Source organism: Malus domestica, chromosome 03 (assembly GCF_042453785.1).
Source record: "Malus domestica chromosome 03, GDT2T_hap1".
NCBI classification, from domain to species: Eukaryota; Viridiplantae; Streptophyta; class Magnoliopsida; order Rosales; family Rosaceae; genus Malus; species Malus domestica.
In genome coordinates this window covers 4,254,253-4,270,221 of record NC_091663.1, presented here as the reverse complement: position 1 = coordinate 4,270,221, position 15,969 = coordinate 4,254,253, and positions in this window count along the sequence as shown.

Here is a 15,969-nt window from a genome sequence, read left to right as displayed (position 1 = left end):
GGAATTTCAACGAAAAGTTTTCGATAAAAATTATATTTTTATATTAAAAAATCAATCATAATACTATTCATTTTATCCTTTATTTGGTTATTATCTTTAAAACTCAAAGTTCTTAAACTTTTTTATTAGTTTTCCTATTATTTATTTGTTCTCTCAACTCCATCCAAAATTACAAGGTTGAGGGTTCGATATTTATTTTCTTCTATGTGCTATGTCTCCCCCTTCGTCCAAACGGTTTATGATATTTGATTAGAAAAAGCTGTACCATCTTGTATTCGAAAATAGGACCACTAATGTCTCCCAAAACATATAACTACTTGAAATTGCTAGTGTTATCCAAAAAAAAAAAAAACATATAACTACTAGTTGTTTATTGTCACAGACAAGAACCCACCAAGCTAAACAGACTGTAACTCAGACACTTGTCATTTGACCATGCATGTAGTTTGAATTCAAACATGCTATTGTCCATTCTTATAGTTGCATGTGGCAACAATTAAACTATTTACACTCTTTTCATAAGCTTCCACTCTTTCGGAGGAGTGCATGTAAAGATTATAGCAAATGAACTAGGTTTCATATATTATTACTTAAATGTGTCTTTCTCGCATCTCACATGATTTGTTACTTGAGGAGTGAGAAAGACTTATTAATCACTTACAACTGTGTCCTTTAGTCGAGTACTCTAATTCAATTTTTTAAAATCAAAGTACACTAATTCAGTTGAGAGAAATAATACAAGCGGTGAGCGCAAATGAACTAGGTTTTATATTACAAGTGCCAATAATTTTCACTACCATTATCGCATTTTCAAGATTTAAGCACTTTACTCTCCCTTACGTATCTTATGGGTTTGTACTATAGGGTGGTGCTATCCACGTGTCCATTTTTACTTTTCCCATACTCCTTGTTAATTTCTATAATTTGATCTTCTTTAGTTCATTCGAACCAACGGCTGAAAATTAAAAGAAGTGTGTGAGAAGTAAAAAAGAGTGTGGATAGCACCACCCCTAATTAATATAATGCCGTGAGAACTATTAATTACTTGCGGGCATATGTGAAAACAGAAAGAAGAAACAAGGGGGACTATAACATATAGAATTTAATATGGTAGCAAAGATTTGATGATGGTATTGTCACTATTTTCATGTAGTACATATAGCAATATATATTACAAGGTGATCAGAGGATCCTAAGAGGGGACAAGTGGGATCATACATTTGCCATGTGAAAAACGGTCCCCTACACTTCTCATTCAATTTTTATATCGTTTTCACGATCTTGGCTCCATGCAAACTCTCCCAATTAATATTAAAATTTCAGGGTTTTGTGTTTGCTTGCATCTCTCTTTTTCTTTTTAATATTGTACTCATTTCTTGTCCCTTTTAAGCACGTACATATTACCAACTCAACTATTCAGATAGATTCTTCACGTGATCATGCATTCATTTTGACTGCTCTTCTAGTTACATTCTACACTTTACAGTTTCTAAAACAATAAGGCCTTCGTTCTATTAAGTTTGATTTTCCTCATTGCCTTGCCTTAGAGTTCACTAGAAGGGAAGTTGCCTACCGATATAGGTTAAATCGGATCAAGTGAGATGAGTGTAATGAAATATTTTACAAAAAACTTGACTCAAAGTACAATTTCACTCATTTCAGTAGGTGAAAGTGGATGTGGATTACGCCATCTGTCAAATGTACTCGCTCTTTTATACTTGAGTTCAAATTCCCTTTTAGTTTAGAATATCACGTTTGTTTTTTAAAAACCAGTATATAATTTGGCTAAGGATTAATTTCATTCAATATAACAAATTGGTTAAAAAGAAATGTTCGATCTAAATTTGAGAATATGCAATTGAACTGTTGTTTAAAATTTGAAGTATTTAGACAAACACTCGGATTTAATGCTTCGTAGTGAACAAAACTATTTGTATCACCTCTGTTGATGCACAAAATCAGCGAGGACTTTGGTACAACAGAAAGTGTCAGGTTTGTGACCTTCGCTTGGTTGCTTCAATCACTAGTGAAGATAAGTACGTAAATGAATAGGGACAGGGAAGCAAACACAAGATGTACGTGGTTCACCCAGATCGGCTACGTCCACGGAGTAGAGGAGTTCTCATTAATTGTGAAGGGTTTACACAAATACATAGGTTCAAGCTCTCATTTTGTGAGTTCTAGTGAATAGTTTAGTACAAAATGACATTAGAGATTATTGTGGGAGAATGATCCCTATTTATAGAAGAGAGTTTCTAGTTTTGTTCTAATATTGACACGTGTCGTGTTGTGATTGGCTTCTGATGTTGACACATGTCGCGCTATGATTGGCTTCTGATGTCGACACGTGTCGCATTGTGATTGGCCTTCTGGTTGAAGGGAAACTCTTCTGGGTCCTTGATGGTATAACGTTGACCGGTGCTCAGTAGTTTCGGGATTAGTCAAGTATGGTACAAACAGTGCTCCCCTAAGTTCCCGAGTGAGGGAAGCTCCTCGGTTGGGGACTTGCAAGATCCAAGCCGCTGAGTAATCACGAAACTTCTAAGTACCGAGGTGTGGTATTGTCTTCACTTGCCTTATCTTTCTCATAGGTAGATGTGGCATCTTCTCTGGAAGTACGCTTCCTCCATCCAGGGGTGGTATCTTTAACCGATGAAGATGCACAAGGTAATGTATCAATTTCACTTGAAGCTTACTTGTAGTTTCGGGCTTGGTCAAGTGCGATACAAACCCTATAGTAGGAGTCCCCCAAGTCGCCGAGCTAGGAGATCTGCCGAAAGAGGTGACAGACAAGGTAAGCAGTCAAACTTCCAAGCAAGCAACCCAGGATCAGAGGTTTGACTTCGGCTTCCGGTTGATTGTTCTCCTTCTCCTTGTCTCTCATTCGACTGCCAGGATAAGGAGAAGCAAATGGATAAGAGATGATATGAGATACTTTTGCTTTTGAAGAAGTAACTTTCCACAGGCTTATTCTTGAACTGTGCTGGAGGGTTTTCTGGTTCCCTCCAGAGTATAAGGCCGACTCAAGAATTTGAGGGTCAAAACAAGTCCATCAAATCTAGAGTACGTTCGACCTTGATGATATGGGATACTTTTGTTGTTGACAGAATAGTGAATGTGGTATGGAAAGGTGTCGTGATGTAGTGATCTGTTTCAGCTCATCGTTGACCCTTCTGCTTCAATCTTTTGCATGGCAGAAGTGGTGTGCAACCTTTGCATGTAAATGGTCCTTCAGAACATTCATTCATAGTGACTCATCCACGCTTGGCAGCTTCAGTGTAAAGAGCCAATATCTGATCAACTGTCATGAGGTATTTGCTGGTGGAATTCGTGACCTTGACAGCAGTTGGGGATGAGTACTCGAGAGCAATGCTAAGTAAGCAACCAGGCAAAGGTTCCAGGCAGTCAGTTCCAGATTGGAGGTTTGATTTCAGGTTCCGACTGACTTCTCTCTTTCTCCTTGTTCTGCAGGTGTGGACAAGGACAAAGACAAAGACAGGGAGAAAACATGATATGAGATACTCTTGCTCTCGACCCTGATGATATGAGATACTCTTGTTCTTGGTGTGGCTTATTTGTTGAGGTATTATCGGGGGGAAATAAAGCTGAGTATTTCGAGAGGTTATGTTGAGGGTGCCTTCTCAAATGCGAGAAAGGGTTGAGCATTTTTGCAGGTTTGCCTGTCCGTTGAGGAGGGAGGTCGATGTATATAGGGATTTCCCAATAACAAGTAGTAATGCTATTCCTTTACCCTTCTTGGTCACAGCAATGTAGTGGGAGTTGCCAGCTTCACGTGTTTTAACTTTGTCAGAGCACTTTGAAAAAGTGGTATGTGGTATCTGGAAAGCTGATGTTACGTGTGAAGATTACAGACAAGCTTTATCTAAGGAAATCTGGCTCTCGAAGTTCTGAGAGTTGTGCCTCTTCGGTTTTCGAACAAGCAATCCCGTCGAGGATCTGACTCTCGAGATTCGGAAAGCGGTGATACTTCGGTTTTTTAGAAAGTAATTATGTTGGGAGTCTTTTCTCGAATGTGAGTAAAGGTTGGACGTTCTTGCCAACCTGTCTTGCCGCAAAACACGGAGGTCGACACACATAGGGACTTTCCAGTTGTCAAGCAGTGGTGCTGTTCCTTTACCCTTGTGGGTAATAGTAGGGTAGCTGGAACTTCGAAATTCTCGTGCCTAAACTTTGTCAGAGATCTTTGACAAAGTTATATGTGGTACCCGAGGAGTTGATGGTGCATGTGGAGAGTGGTGATTGAACAGTAAGATTCACGTGCTTTCTACTTCACCAGAAATCTTCGACAGATTGCCCGTAATTTCCGCAAAGCTGAGTGTGCATGTGACAGGTGCTGACGAGGCTGAAAAAGCAGGTGCTTCTTCGATTTCTGAGATCGGCCCTCGTGGTCTCTGAGCAGCCCAACTTTTGAGAAAGCAAACGCCTCTTCGATTTCTGAAGCTCCGTCGAGTGCAGATTTTTATAGAGGCTGGCATTAAGTTCCACAGCACACTTGAATCTCTACCAGTAGAAGCTCCCTTCTTGCACTTCTAAGATCTTGATTTGTCTGACCTCTTCCCTCTTCAACACATTTGAAAATGTCTGGACCCTCCGACCGTCGTTTTGACTTGAACCTTGGAGAAGAGACAGCCACGCCTTCTCCAGACAACATATGGCGCCCATCCTTCATATCCCCTACTGGTCCTCTTACTGTTGGGGATTCTGTGATGAAGAATGATATGACCGCTGCAGTGGTGGCCAGGAACCTTCTCACTCCCAAAGATAATAGACTACTTTCCAAACGGTCTGATGAGTTGGCTGTTAAGGACTCTCTGGCTCTTAGTGTTCAGTGTGCAGGTTCTGTGTCTAATATGGCCCAACACCTATTTGCTAGAACCCGCCAAGTTGAATCATTGGCTGCTGAAGTGATGAGTCTCAAACAGGAGATTAGAGGGCTCAAGCATGAGAATAAACAGTTGCACCGGCTCGCCCATGACTATGCTACAAACATGAAGAGGAAGCTTGACCAGATGAAGGAATCTGATGGTAAGGTTTTACTTGATCATCAGCGGTTTGTGGGTTTATTCCAAAGGCATTTATTGCCTTCGTCCTCTGGGGCTGTACCTGGTAATGAAGCTTCAAATGATGAACCTCCAATGCCTCATCCTTCTGGGGTTTTGTCAAGTACTGAGGCTCTGGATAACCACCCTCCGGTGCTTTCTCTTTCTGGGGCTCTACCGACTGCTGAGACTTCCCCTAAGCAACCTTTGTGAAGGCTCCCTTTTGTTTGTTTATTTTGACTCATGTATATGTACATATTTATGGCTTATCGAAAATATTAATAAATAAGCTTTGCTTCATTTCAACATATTGTGTTAAATACACCAATGCCTTCTTCAGAAAGTTCTTTGAATTTTTTCTTTTGTTGAAACCTGTATTGTTGAAGCTTTGTGAGTGAAGCGTGTAGTTTGAGGTAGTGTTCCCTTAATTTCCCGAGTGAGGAAAACTTCTCGGTTGAAGACTTGAAAAATCCAAGTCACTGAGTGATTGTGAGACTGTTGAGTATCAAGGTGCAGTAGCATATGGTGGGAGTCCCCCAAGTCTTCAGGCGAAGAGAGTTGCCGAATGAGGTGTCTCGCTTGTTACTAATTTGTCAAAGTAACGAATCCTTGTTTCGATGTCACACATTCGTATATGATTTATCTAAAAATATTTCCAACTTTTGTGTGTTTGATGCTGCATGCTATTGACTAGACAAGATCAAGTGCAATTAGTAGCTTTTCTCTCTTTTTCATCTTTTCTTTGGTGGAATTGCTTTTCGTTTCCACTAATCAGCCTGAGTGGATGCAAGATAACACCATTCTCTATAGCTCAGATTGCAAAGTCATCTTCATGAAAGTTGTTCCTTATCTTGTGAACTACAACATATCCAAATTTGAGATCCATCGGAGTAGTACAACTTCAGAAATTCAAGTATGATGAGTAACTGTTCATCAATTTTCTGTTAACCCGTCAGACTTGTTGTGAGCTTCGAAACTCCATTTTCTCTTGTTCAGATCAACATACTTTCTTCATCGACGTTGTTCCTCATCATCTCTTCCATAACATATCAAAAATTCAGAACAAACTAAAGGTTGAATATTTCCAGATCTTCGAAACACTGCAGCAGCTTTGAAGCTTGCAGAAATCTGACCGTCATGTTTGGAGCTTCAACACTCTAACTTCCGTCGCTCAAATAGAAAAATTTCCTTCGTGAAAGTTGTTCATCTGCTCAAGAACTATAAGATGTCCAAAATTCAGCTCCACTGGAATTAGCTTCGCACTATCTTGATGAAGAGTGTGTGAAGCTTTTATGTGTTTTGGTGTTGAAATTTGGTATTGTATGTGAAGTTTTGGTGTTGAAGCTTGATAGGTGAAGTTTTATAGGTGAAGCTTTGGTGTTGAAGCTTTATAGGTGAAGCTTTGTGTTTGAAGCTTTATAGGTGAAGCTTTGGGGTTGAAGTTTGATAGGTGAAGCTTTGTATTTGAAGCTTTATAGGTGAAGCTTTTGTTGGCACCATAAATTGATTGTGCTTCGCACTATCTTGATGAACATAGTGCGAAGCTTTGGAGATTGATACTTGTCCTCCATTGATGAAGCTTTTGTTGGCACCATAAATTGATTGTGCTTCGCACTATCTTGATGAACATAGTGCGAAGCTTTGGAGATTGATACTTGTCCTCCATTGATGAAGCTTTTGTTGGCACCATAAATTGATTGTGCTTCGCACTATCTTGATGAACATAGTGCGAAGCTTTTGAGATTGATATTTGTCCTCCATTGATGAAGCTTTTGTTGGCACCATAAATTGATTTTGCTTCACACTATCTTGATGAAGATAGTGCAAAGCTTTTGAGGATTGTAGTTGTGTTCTATTGATGAAGCTTTGTTGAATTTCCCAATTTCCAATTTCCTCTTCTTTTTTTTTTTTTTTTTTTGGAAAACTAGAAATTTGAAAATGTGGGAGAGACACCGTATACAAATTTTGCTTCCATACTGTTAAGCGAGAGATTGTGATGCAAGCCACATCTTGTAGTAGTCGAAGGTTTGGATGAACCATATAAATTGAATTTGCTTCGAACAGTCTTGATCAAGAGCGTTTGAAGCTTTCTATGAGTTGTAGTGTTTGCATTGTTACAGAGGAGAAATGTCTGAAGCAGATGCAAGAGGGCTGAAGAGCTTGATCTTCGTATACCATGCATTGAAGCTATTGTTGGCTTGCAATAAGACTTTGTTGGTGACTATAGCTCTTGTTAGGCATAAGTGCTCCCCTAGTTGAGTTGTAAAGCTTGATGGTTTTTGATTATTTGTGAATGCTAGGAGTTCACATGTACAAGTTGTACCACTCGTCTTCTGGTTAATGGAATGAATGGTAGGTTGCTTTCATCACTTGGTTGGTGGTACGAATGTGAATTCCTTAATCACCTTTCATCACATTTCATCACCTGGTTGGTGACATGAAGGAGAGTACGGGTTGTACATTTCATCACCTGGTTGGTGGCATGAAGGAAAGTACGCGTTGTACATTTCATCACCTGGTTGGTGGCATGAAGATGAGTTCCTTCTTCACCTGATTGGTGATAAGGGTGGCAAGTTTCCAAATAATATTAGAGTACGGGTTGTACATTTCATCACCTAGTTGGTGGTACGAAGGTGAGTTCCTTCATCACCTAGTTGGTGAGAATAAGGGCAAGGTGTCGAGGCACATTGTGGCAAATGTCGAATGACACAAAGTGTGTTGAACCCTTTCGAAGCACAGTTGGCTTATGTATGGATGTGTTGGAATGTATGATGTTTATGCATGAATGTGTTGGAATGTATGATGTTTATGTATGAATGTATTGGAATGTATGATGTTTATGTATGAATGTGTTGGAATGTATGATGTTTATGTATGAATGTGTTGGAATGTATGATGTTTATGTATGAATGTGTTGGAATGTATGATGTAGATCTTTTGTATAGTCTTGTTGACACATACTTAGATTTTGTTTTGTATTGGAAACATTTGCGTTGAAGCTTCAACACTTGAGTGTTTCATTGCTCAGAATGGAAAAGAGTTTATGGTCGAGTTGGCTAAATCACCTCTTTATTGAATTCATACCAAATGGTCTTTGTTACATAGGATGCCGAACGGCTGTAGCTTAACACTTGTACAATGTGAGTCTATTTGTAATAGTACTTCAAGTGGTCAGCATTCCATGGATGGCCAAGGGTCTTGCCGTCGGAGTTTCTGAGCTTGTAGGAGCCAGGGCGGCTGATGCCAACGACCTCGAACGGTCCGTCCCAGTTAGGACTGAGTGTTCCTTCACTCGGGACTCTATCACAGAGTAATCTTTTCTTTAGTACCCAGTCTCCCAATTTGAAAGAGCGAGGTTTGACCCTTGAGTCGTAGTAGTTGGAGATGCGCTGCTTGTAGGCGACATTCCTCAGGTGAGCCTGATTTCTGTGTTCCTCGACTAGATCCAGGTTGAGGGTGAGTTGCTTGTCGTTCTAACTCTGTATGTAGTTCTGGATTCGGTATGTTGCTTGCTCAAGCTCAACTGGGACAACTGCTTCTGTACCAAAAGCAAGTGAGAATGGAGTTTCTCCTGTGGAAGTCCGATATGAAGTGCGGTATGACCAAAGGACTTGGGGTACGAATTCTGGCCAACAACCTGTAGCTTTGTCCAAGCTAGTTTTCAGAGTGCGCTTGATTATTTTGTTAACGGCCTCGACTTGTCCGTTAGACTGGGGATGGGCTGGAGAGGCAAAACATAAGTTAATGTTGAACTTAGAGCAGAACATCTTGAACTTCTTGTTGTCGAATTGCCGCCCATTGTCCGTGACTATCACATTGGGAATGCCGAATCTGCAGAGGATGTTCTTCCATACGAAGTCTTCTATTTTTCCCTCAGTAATGGTTGCCAAGGGTTCTACTTCAGCCCACTTTGTGAAGTAGTCAACTGCAACGATTGCATAGCGGACCTTGCCTTTCCCTGTAGGCATTGGGCCGATCAAATCAAGTCCCCATTGGGCGAAGGGCCAAGGGCTGATCATAGGAGTGAGCGGCTCGGGAGGGGAGTGAGGGATAGTTGCGTAGCGTTGACACTTATCACATGAGCGAGATATTCTGATGGCATCTTGGTGGAGTGTTGGCCAATAGTATCCTTGGCGAAAAGTCTTGTGTGCTAGGGATCGAGACCCAGCATGATCTCCGCAGACTCCTTCATGTATTTCCCGAAGGACAATTTCCGCCTCCGCAGGTGTAAGGCATCTTAGGTATGGCAGGGTGAAACCGCGCTTGTAGAGTTGGTCATTAATGATCAGGTAGCGGGCAGACTTGTATCGAATCTGCTTAGCTTGGACTTTGTCAATTGGGAGGGTGTCATGAACAAGGAATTTATAAATTGGGGTGATCCAACTATCTTCTTGTTGTAAATTGCAAACCTCCGCGACCATGGTGTTTGGTTCTGCCAACAATTCGACATGAATTTTTCTCCCAATCTTGTCTTCCACTGCCGAGGCGAGGCGAGCCAAAGCGTCTGCATGACTGTTTGCCGCTCGAGGAACTTGGGTGATCTGGTAGTGGAAGTGCTTGAGCAAAAGTCGCGTTTGCGCAAGATATGCTGCCATTGAGCTATCCTTAGCATCAAAGTTATTTGTGACTTGGTTGACCACTAATTGGGAGTCACTGAAGATATCAATTCGTTTAACCCCAAGGTGTTTGGCCAAACCTAAGCCTGCTAGAAGGGCTTCGTATTTGGCCTCGTTGTTCGATGCCTTGAATTTGAAACGAATAGCGTATTCCATCGCCACTTTGTCGGGGGTAGTGAGGACTAATCCTGCTCCGCAGCCCTGTTGGTTGGATGAGCCATCAACATACATACTCCATGCTGGGGTCGTTGATTCTACTTTCTGAGCTTCCGATGGTAATGAAGCTACTGCTTCAGGTGTAGAAGCAATGTCAACAGGATATGTGAAGTCGGCGATGAAATCTGCTACTGCTTGACCTTTTTCGGCTGGTTTTGGTTGGTAGGAGATGTCAAACTCACCCAATGCTATCGCCCATTTGATCATTCGTCCAGACGTGTCAGGACTCTGGAGTATCTGTCGAAGAGGGTGATTGGTAAGCACGATGATGGCGTGTGCTTGGAAATAAGGGCGAAGTTTCCGAGCAGACATGACCAATGCTAGAGCTAATTTCTCAATGTTGGAGTATTGTGTCTCCGCATCTTGTAGGGCCTTGCTAGCGTAGTAGACGGGCCGTTCGACACCACTGTCCATTCGAATAAGAACAGAACTGACTGCTGCAGCCGAAACCGATAGATAGATGATGAGAGTGTCACCAACTTCTGGTTTGGAGAGCAGAGGGGCTTTACTCATGTACTCTTTGAGGTTCCTGAATGCCTTGGCACATTCCTCCGTCCATGTAATGTACTTCTTATTTCCCTTGAGTGCTTTGAAGAAAGGAGCACATCTGTCTGTGGCCTTAGAGATGAATCTGGTTAAGACTGCCACCTTGCCAGTAAGGCTTTGGATGTCTTTTGAAGTTATTGGCTCTTTCATGTCGAGGATTGCTTTGATCTTTTCAGGGTTAGCTTCAATGCCTCGTTGGCTAATCATGAAGCCTAAGAATTTGCCAGAGCCCACGCCGAAGGCACATTTGTTGGGGTTCAACCTCATTCGATACCTCTTTAGAATGGTGAAAGTTTCAGATAGGTTGGTGATGTGTTGGTCAGCATGTTGGCTTTTGACTAGCATATCATCAACGTAAACTTCCATGCTCTTCCCAATTTGTTCGGCGAACATTGAATTGACCAGTCTCTGATAAGTTGCTCCTGCATTCTTTAGGCCGAAAGGCATGACTTTATAGCAATATAGTCCCCTATCAGTAGTGAAGGCCGTGTGTTCTTGGTCTGAGGGGTTCATGAGGATTTGGTTGTATCCTGAATAAGCGTCCATGAAGCTCAAGAGCTCACACCCTGCCGTAAAGTCTATAAGTCTATCAATGAGAGGAATGGGGAAACTATCCTTCGGGCATCCTTTGTTTAGGTCGGTGTAGTCGACACACATTCTCCACAAGACCTTTTGAAGCAGGAGACTTTCCTTGGTCGGATTTTTCTTAACAAGGACAACATTTGCTACCCATGTTGGGTAATTGACTTCACGGACGAAGCCTATGTCCTTGAGTTTTTCAACTTCTGCTTTCATCGCCTCGTATCGTTCAACATCATAAGATCTTCGCTTCTGTTTTACTGGTTTGGTCTTGGGATCAATACTCAAGTGGTGACAGATAATATCGGGAGAGATGCCCGGCATATCTTTATATGACCAAGCGAAGACCTCGGCGTTCTCTTGCAAAAAGGAGATCAGCGACAACCGAAGGGGTGGTGACAAAGTGGTGCCAATATTCACCTTGCGGTCTGGATGGTCTTTGGAGATAGAGACCTTCTCTAACTCTTCAGCTGGTTGTGCTTGCTGGGTGAACGAGTCATCTCGAGGGTCGTCGGGTTGACTGTTGCCATCCTGAAGACCCGAGTTGGATTCATCTGGACTGGTCTTTACGACTTGGTTATGTATAAAGAGAGTCTCCTTGGGGACAGGCAGGTGTTGTTGTTTGACTGAAGTGTTGTAACATGATCGAGCACTAAGTTGATCTCCCCTGATGTACCCATTGCCGAAAGGGGTTGGAAACTTCATCAACAACATATGTGTGGATACCATGGCCTTGAGATCATTGATGCCTGTGCGCCCAAAGATGACATTGTATGCCGTCGGGCAGTTGACCACTAGGAAGTTAGTGGTAATAGTAGCTGTGTAAGGGCCTGTACCAATGGTGAAGGGTAAGTGCATACTCCCTAAAGGTTGCACGATATCGCCAGAGAAGCTTATCAGAGGAGAAATCGAGCGATCGAGCAAGTGTTCAGCTACATTAAGTGCCTTGAAAGCTTCAGCAAACATGATATTGACTGAAGCACCTGTGTCTATCAGGATTCGTTTCACATCAAAATTTGCTATGTGAGCTTCCACGATCAGCGGGTCATTGTGAGGGTAGATGATACCTCTTTCTTCCTCAGGGTAGAAACATATTGGATCCCAGTTAGGCTTTTGATATTTGTCTTCTCTGATGTCTTCCACGTGAAACACTTGATGGCCAGGTCTCAAAGTTCGTTCACTGCTTTTCATGGCCCTATTGGAAGATTCAGACATGGGTGTGCCGCCGCTTATGGAATATATCACATTCACCTGGCGTTGGTTACGGTTATCCCTTGGAGGGTGAAGGAGGAACTGATCAATTTTTCCTTCACGTGCCAAAGCTTCAATATGGTCACGGAGGATAATGCACTTCTCACTATCATGGCCATTATACTCGTGGTAGCAGCAAAACATGCCCGTGTTCTTCATGGACTTGTAATCTGGCTGTCTTGGCTTTGGCTTTGGTATCAGGTGAGCTATACTGGGGTAGATGGTAGCACATGTAGCATTCAAAGAGGTGTATGTCTCATACCTCGGGGTAGGGCCTGTCTTGACACGTGATTGGCCCACTGCGTTGACTGCCTGGGGGCGGGCATTATTGTGACGATATCCTGAGTTATCGCGATAGTGCCCCTTATTCTTTTTATTAAAATGAGATTGGTGAGGATGGAAGTCTTTCCTTTTGCCCTGAGATTGATATGTCTGCTGACTTGGCGAAGCATTAAATGAGGCAGGGGGTGTGCTGCTACCATTTGGAAGGTTGAGGTCTTTTCATTCGGTTGGATCTGGCCTCCACTCCCTACTTGCTGATAAGGGGTGACTGTAGGGGGTTTCCCTTGATATGTCCTTGCCTCGGCGGAGGCATGGTTGTAAGCTTGTGTCATCACCTCAGAGTAAGTCTTCCAAGTGTTGGCATTGATCATGTACTTGAAGAAACAGTCACGTAAGCCTGCAGTGAAAGCCTTGAGGGCGGTCTTGTCATCTGCCTCAGCGCAGCGAGAATACTCATGGCTGAAGCGGCCAGCGTACTTTCGTAATGACTCGTCCGGCTTCTGGCGAATAGTGTACAAGTCATCTGCGGAATGCAAGCGATCGGTCTGGAAGATGTGTTGAGAGACAAACAGCTTTCTCAACTCTTCAAATGAGTCTACTGTCTCAGGTGGAAGACGGCAATACCAGTTTAAAGCTCCGCCAGAGAGGGTGGAGGGGAAGAGAAGGCACCGTTCTTCGTCGGTGTGTCCCCGGTATACCATGGTGGACTCAAAGAGGTTAAGGTGTTCAATCGGGTCTTCCCTTCCAGTATAGAGTTGTAAGTCAAGCTTCTGCTTTGTCTTCGCTTGGAGGGGAGTGTTGAGGATCCTTCTTGTGAGAGGGCCAGGCCTGGGTTGGTTCCAGTCAGGTATCTCGGCTTGACGTTCAGCCTTCAGCTTGTTTACTTCCTCAAGGAGCTGTAGGACAAGGGGGTCCTGAGCGGAGTCGTGCACCACCGAAGTTTTCTTCTTTAAGTCCCCATCGCCTCTTGGAAGTAGGAAAGTTTGATCAAGATAGCGTGATCTTTCTCTGGACTCGTCACACTGACTTCTAGAGTGAGTATGTCGGAATTTTTCCGAGTCCCCAATACCTTCATATTCTTCTGGGACTTGTTGCCCCTTCTCTAGATTGGCGGCTGGCCTGGGTCGTGGAAGAAGACCGAGTCTTTCAGAAACCCTTGGGTCATTGATCTTCGAGCTTATGTGGATGGGATTCTCTCGACGTTGCTTTAGGAAGTCTCGACAATCGCGATAGACAGCTTTTGATCCTTCCACACCCTCTGTGAGGAGGTGTTTTCCTCTACTTCTCCTGCTTCGGGTTGAAGCAGCTGGGTTGAGAGAAGTCTCATGTTGATTATCACATTGATGTGTAGCTTGATCCCTATCAGGGATGTCCGTGTCGGATATCGGCGACCCTCCGTGTTGGGGGGCATTCAGTTGATTGTTGACCTCGACAGGGGCGACGAGCTTGTGTGTTTGAGCCTGCCTAGCCTCGTGAAGCATCTCGAAAAAATTTTCATATTGTTCTTGGAGGACTTCATTCTTCATCGCTATCTTGTTGTTCTGAACCTCTAGCTCATCGACTTTAGCTTGAAGAGTAACTCTATTTCCTTCCTGCTTTCGTTGCTTCATACTAGGTCCAGCAGGGGTGTCATTCTGTGTGCTGTGGCTTCTTTCGCTCCCCATGTCGGAGAGAGATGCTTGGCCAAAAGAGAGTGTACGAGCGGTGGAAACCAGCTTGACAAAGCTGAAGAGAGTGGGAATAAGTGTCGTTTCCCACAGACGGCGCCAAATGTTGATGCACAAAATCAGCGAGGACTTTGGTACAACAGAAAATGTCAGGTTTGTGACCTTCGCTTGGTTGCTTCAATCACTAGTGAAGATAAGTACGTAAATGAATAGGGACAGGGAAGCAAACACAAGATGTACGTGGTTCACCCAGATCGGCTACGTCCACGGAGTAGAGGAGTTCTCATTAATTGTGAAGGGTTTACACAAATACATAGGTTCAAGCTCTCATTTTGTGAGTTCTAGTGAATAGTTTAGTACAAAATGACATTAGAGATTATTGTGGGAGAATGATCCCTATTTATAGAAGAGAGTTTCTAGTTTTGTTCTAATATTGACACGTGTCGTGTTGTGATTGGCTTCTGATGTTGACACATGTCGCGCTGTGATTGGCTTCTGATGTCGACACGTGTCGCATTGTGATTGGCCTTCTGGTTGAAGGGAAACTCTTCTGGGTCCTTGATGGTATAACGTTGACCGGTGCTCAGTAGTTTCGGGATTAGTCAAGTATGGTACAAACAACCTCAATTATTGATCTCATGCACACTTTAACATCGTCAAGAGACACAGATAGTCATATGCTTCACACATAAACATGAAATCAGTTAAGATAATATAAATAACAACCCACTTTTGATACTAAGTTACCTTACGTTTAAATCAGCAACTCCAAAAATAGTTTTTTTTTTCTTGTTTTTTCCTCACTAAAACCGAAACCAATGCCTAAAAACCTAATTCACTCAATCCAAATTGACCTTGGTTGTTTTTTTTTTAACAAATGATATTATCTACACTAAAGAAGAATGGGTAGACTTAGTCTCATAATGAGTTAGCAATAATGTAATTCAAATTTGGTAGTTGTTAGTATCAGTTTATATTTTAATTCGGTAGAGTTGTGCCCTTGCATGATGTTGTGGGTTCTAACATTGTCGGTAGCTAATCTAACATCTAATCTAATCAAATTTATCGTTTGACAAAAAAAAATATTAATAAGCCAAATCACCTATATTTAGTTACTTTCTTTAACTATACAAGTGTTATTTTTTTTGACCGATTAACCATACAAGTTTGTACTACAACTTTTTCATATTTGTACTAAATTTTCCGACAGCATGAGTAGCTAGTAATTTTCTAAATTCTAATCAAATCGTTGACTACAAGTGTTAAAATACGAATTATAATAGATTTTTCACGGAAAATATATTTTGAAGAGCATAAATATGATAGTTTGCTGTAATGGCAAGAAGAATAAAAGAAAATTAACAAAATGTACAAAAATGATTCAAATTCTTGAGGGTGCCAGAAAGTCCTAAAGAATTTGAATCATTTTTGTACAATTTTGTTAATGTTTCTTTTAGTTCTCTTGCCACTACAATAAACTATCATATTTATATTCTTCAAAATATATTTTTCCGTGCGTGGAGCCCGACTCGTTTTCTTAGCACATAGGAATTCGCCTCATTTTGCATGCACGATGTTCGCATTGTTTTGTGTGCCAAAAGCCCGCTATTTTTGTGTTCACAAAGCCCGCGTCATTTTGGCGTGCACGAAGCCAACCTTGTTTTCCGTGTGCATATGTGTAGTAAAAAGAAATTAGCATTCACAAGAAAGATAAAGAGATTTCATTTAAGAAAAATATATAATTTGATGATA